General features: G+C 37.0%; 1 pseudogene; it reads right to left on the reverse strand.

Annotated features, from left to right (window-relative positions):
- Positions 1–329: 329 nt before the first annotated feature.
- On the reverse strand, positions 330–1,246 carry LOC119535936 (annotated as a pseudogene).
- Between the last annotated feature and the right edge of the window lie 4,335 nt (positions 1,247–5,581).

Below are 5,581 nucleotides of genomic sequence, written 5' to 3' on the forward strand. Positions count from 1 at the left end.
TAGAGATAGTTTATTTGATAATTTGCAGAATCATTCACATTTTTCAAGGAGAAAATAGAAAGTGCAAACTGACAAGGAAAATAACAGGCAGTAATTTCCTTCCTTAAAGTTATGCTTAAATAGGAAAAAAGGTGAGAAGAATTGTGCGTAAATATTGAGGAAAGGAGGAAGACCTATTCATAATAAAAAAAGTTTCCTTTGCAACGGTTAGAAAGAAACAGAATAGGAAGGCTGCCAACAAAAAGTGTTGTAATTATACATCCAGCATCTCTATGTCCTGAAACTATGGAAAAAGAGAAACAGATTCTGATCAAAATTATTTTTCTTTTCAGGTTTTTTCTCATAGCAAGTATTACATCTTTATTCCTCAAGCTATAGATTAAGGAGTTCATCATGGGCACCACAATGGTGTAAAACACAGAAGAAATTTTTCCCTCATTCATAGACATGGCTGAAGATGGTTGGAGATACACAAATGCAGTTGATCCAAAGAACAGAGAAACAGCTATTATGTGGGAACTGCAGGTGCTGAAGGCTTTGGACCTGCCATCAGTGGAGCTGTTGTGGAGGATGCTGGAGAGAATGAAACCATAAGAGATAAAGATGGTGAGACAGGTCACGATGATGTTGATGCCCCCCACAATTAACAACACCAGCTCATTGACATAGGTGCTCGTGCAGGAGAGCTGGAGCACAGGGAGGATGTCACAGAAATAATGGTTGATGGTGTGGGCATCACAGAAAGTCAGTCTTAGCATGTTTCTGGTATGTGTCATAGCAATAGAAAATGCCATCAAGTATGAACCAAACATAAGATTGACACACACTTTAGGGGACACATGGTAATGTTATACAAGAGTGGATTACAGATGGCCACATAGCGATCATAGGCCATTGATGTCAGCACATAGCACTCAGAAACACCAAAAAAACAGAAAAAGTACAGCTGCACTATGCACGAACTATAGGAGATAATGTTCTTCCTTGATATGAAGTTGATCAGCATTTTGGGTGTAATAATAGAAGAGTGACAGAGGTCTATGAAGGACAAGTTAAAGAGGAAAAAGTACATGGGGTTGTGAAGGTGGGCGTTCAGCCCAATTAAAGTTATCAAGCCTGAATTTCCCAACACGGTGACAGTATACACTGCTCCAAACAGGAAGAACAGTGGGAGCTGGAGATCTGGGTGGTCTGTTAGTCCCATCAGAATGAATTCAGCCATGAAGGAACTATTTCCCATAGCCATATTAGTCTGAGGGATCTGTGGGCACAAAGGAAAGGGTTACTGTAGAGGGTATTCCAGATCTTCCCACAATATCTCCTCCCACAAAAGTGTGCTCTACAGTGGGAATGTCTGAGACTAGCCCAGCATGGACCCAGAGAATCTGCCTTTACCACTGCCATGATATTGAACCACACTGACTTCTCATTCATAGAATCATAAGCTAAATATAACCAAGAGGACTGCCAACACAGCCTACAGAGTGGAAAGCACTGCTGCCATAGAAAACATGGAAGCTGGAAAAACAAGGAAGAATGGAGAAGATGGACTAGGTCAGAACTTCCTCTCTTATCTCATCATTTGCTCATTGACCTGAGCTCTCCCTCCATCAGTAAAACTGGAAGCAGAGGGCCTAGCAATCTGGAGCTTGCCTCTTAGTATAATTAGACCCTGGTGGGGTGGGAACCATGAACATTGTTTCCAGATCAAAACTAAGGGACCAGAACCAAGTAAAGTTTCGGTAATTACCGCAAGTCACAGAGTAAAAGCCATATATCTACAAGAGTGAGTTCCTCCAAGGACAGGGAACTTACACCCTGAGACAGAGGAAGCCTGAGGTGCCTATTGGCTCTGAACATTCTCTGTAGGCCCTCAAACAGACTGTTTCACCTAATTCACTGGAGTGGCAGGACAACAAAATATCAGAGAAAGCCGTATGTCTTAATCTCTAGACTTCAGTCTCAAATTATGGAGGACACAATATGAGTGGAATTCAGAAACTCACCAACCTTAAACCAGAAAATTGCTGAGCTTCCTGATTGTTCATATTTACCCATGTAGGCCAAAAGGCAATTTTCAACTCAGTGATTTCATTTCCTTTGATTCAGACCAGACAATTTCCAATACGCCCTGGAAATCGTTCTGAGCTACAGATCATAATTTCTGATTTTAACTTTGAGTGATCTCAAACAATAGAAAACAAAAGCCTTCTTTATATTATCACATTTGTTGCTTGATAAGCTTAAAAGACTTAATGTGTGTTTAATGATACAAAGCACTTGTGTATAAACAGTGAGAAGTTTGCTCAGTCTCTTCCCCAGGGAACAGATTCAGTGTGTAAACAGGGAATTAACCTTGGCCACATTATGACTTTAGTTCTTTAGGGAACAATATTTTCCTCAAGTTTGCACTTATCTCTTGGGATTGTAAATCCACAGCTGCAGAGATAAAAAGAAAAATCCCATCTTCCTGCTATCTTCAACTCTAAAGAAAAATCTACCTATTGTATTGTTTTTATAACATCATTCTTCCCACATCCTACTGTAGATTGCTCTGCAAGTATTTTGTCTCCAGGGTTCTATATCTATGTTAAAAAATTGTCAAGGATTGCTGTAACTGACATCAGGTGTTGTCTCTTTTAAGATATCTCCAAAAGAAAACTTAATGCCTTCTCCTTCTCCAAAATCTTTACTTTTAAACACCTACTGGAAATTTCTGTTATATTCCTTAATGTATTCTTAAATGTAACATTTCAGTAACTGAGTTCATCAATATCTTCTCATCATTGTGAGAGTTAGATAACATTTGCTTAACTCTGACCATCATAATTCCTGATTCTAACACCTTGGGCAAGTTCCTTAAACTCTGTCTGCCTCACAAAGTTTGTCAGATAAGGATGGGAATACTAGCATCCCTTTCACTGATTTCCTGTGACAGTTAATTGAGCTAATATAAGCTAAGTACTTAGAATAGTGCCCAAAGAAAGGTAAACAGTCCATAAATGTCACCTATCATGATTAATGTTCTCAGAGCTTCCAGTAGATGCTCTGTCATAACTCTCACCATAAATTATTTGTTTTCTTTGAGTTTGTTGCTCTCCTATATACTATAAAGTCTGTCCATACAAAGACCACTTCTGTCCTCTTTACTACTTCACTTCTGGTGCCAAGTCCAGCCCAGGGAACATAGTAGACACTCAGTAAATATGTCTGGAAATTAAACTCTTCTCTGGATGAAAACCCACAGAATATTTTCCACATTCCTCACATACTAAGCAATAGAGTCTACCACCACAAAGTCCTCCATCCTTTCCCACAGACACATAAAAATTGGGCACTTTTAAATTTTTCATTGACCTATATTACTGTAAGTAGCTTCCAACCATTATTCTAGAATTTTCGAAACACTCACCTTAATTCAGCCATCTATCCATACAGCTTCTGGAATAATCTATGAAAGTACAGTCCTATCATTTCCTAGCTCAAAAACATTCAGTATTTCTCCTTTATCCAGTGAACATTTTTGAAGCTATGTAATTATGGTATAAGTCCCCTTAGTTAAATTTTACAGAAACACTATGATAAACAAGATTTAACTTGGGAATGTAAAAACGATTCAATTTCTGAATACCTACCAATGTTATTCATCATATCAACAGAGTAAAGAAATAAAACTATGTGATCATCAGATAGAAACAGAAAACACATTTAATAAAATTCAGTATTCATTCAGTAAGACAGACAGATAGATTGTTAAACAGATATAGATAGGCTGGTATTTACATATGCTTATATATAAATAGAATGGGACTGCCTCAACCTGATGAAGGACATCTACAAAACTCTACTGGAGCCTTCACAATTAAAGGTGAAAGGGTGAATCTTTTATCCCTAAGTTCAGAAGCAAAGCAGGTATTTCTACTCCTAATATATCTCTTTAACATTGTACTATAGGTCCTAGACAGTGTATTAAGGCAAGAAAAAAGAAATGATTGGCATTCATACTGGACAAGAAGAAATACGACTATCTCTATTAGCAAATGACTTGATTGTCTACAAAGAAGATACCAACCAATCTAAAAAATTCTACTAGAATTTATAAGTGAGTTTATCAAAGTTATGTAATATCAGGCAAATACTATTTCTATATATTTGCAATAAGTAGTTGGAAATAAAAATTTTCAAAAAGCAGTTCCATTAATAGCTAGAAGTAAATACCTGAAACTACCAAACTCCAACCCAGCAGTCTGGATTCCTGAAGACAATTATATAATAATGTAGATTACAAGGGGTGACAGTGTGATTGTGAAGACCTTGTGGATCACATCCCCTTTATCTAGTGTATGGATGAGTAGAAAAATGGGGATAAAAACTAGAGGACAAATGGGGTGGGATGGGGGGATCATTCGGGTGTTCTTTTTTCACTTTTACTTTTTATGCTTGTTCTGGTTCTTTCTGATGTAAGGAAAATGTTCAGAGATAGATTGTGGTGATGAACGCATAAGTATGTTATCATACTGTGGACAGTGGATTGTATATCATGGATGATTGCATGGTGTGTGAATGTATTTCAATAAAACTGAATTTTTTTTTTTAAAAAAAAGCAGTTCCATTTACAACACCAAAAATATGAAATACTTATGTATAAATCTAACAAAATGTAAGAGATATCTGTATAATGCAGAGTGTGAAATATTAATGAACTCAAAGAAAACATATAACTGAATAAACTATGCATATTTATGGGTTAAAATATTCCATAGTGTTAAGATGCCTATTATTTCCAAACTGACATACACATTCCATGTAATTACAAGGAATCAGAAAGATGATTATCACATCTCACAGTCAAAGGAACAAGAATAGCCAAAACTATTATGCAAAAGAACAAGGTCAAAGGAATCACAGAAACTGAATTCAAGCCTTACTATAATGCTTGTGGTAGACTGAATCAGGTCCCCAACAAAGACATGCTCAACTCCTAATCATCGCTCCACTGGATATGGGCTAATTGTAAAGAAGATATTCAAAGATCCTCTATAGATGAGGCCAAATTGAATCCAGGAAGGCCTTAATCCTATATGACTGGAATCATTATAAACAAAAGAAATGTGGACTTGGAAGTACAAGACATAAGAGGAGACAGAAAGAAATGGATTGCTATGAGACAGAGACAGAGACTGGTGGCCACAAGTCACCAACTACACACTACACACTTCAGAGAATGCATGGCCCTGATGACTACTAGATTTTGGACTTCTAGCCTCCAAACAGAGAGCCAACAAATTATTGTTGTTTAAGCCAACTAGTTTCTGGTATTTCTCATAGCAGCCCTGGCAAACCAAGACAAGACTACAATATTTAAGACAGTGTTGCATAAATAGGATGGCATATGAGAATCCCACATTTTAAGCATGATTGTTCTGTTAACCCACAACTTTTCTAACAAATTTAGAAAAAGGACAGCTTGATATCAACAAAGGGAAAGACAGATTGATAAGATGGAGTATAAATTCCAGAAATAAATGCAAACACAGATGATCTATTGATTTTGACAAAAGTGCAAACACAATTCAACAGA

Source organism: Choloepus didactylus, chromosome 6 (assembly GCF_015220235.1).
Source record: "Choloepus didactylus isolate mChoDid1 chromosome 6, mChoDid1.pri, whole genome shotgun sequence".
NCBI classification, from domain to species: domain Eukaryota; kingdom Metazoa; phylum Chordata; class Mammalia; order Pilosa; family Megalonychidae; genus Choloepus; species Choloepus didactylus.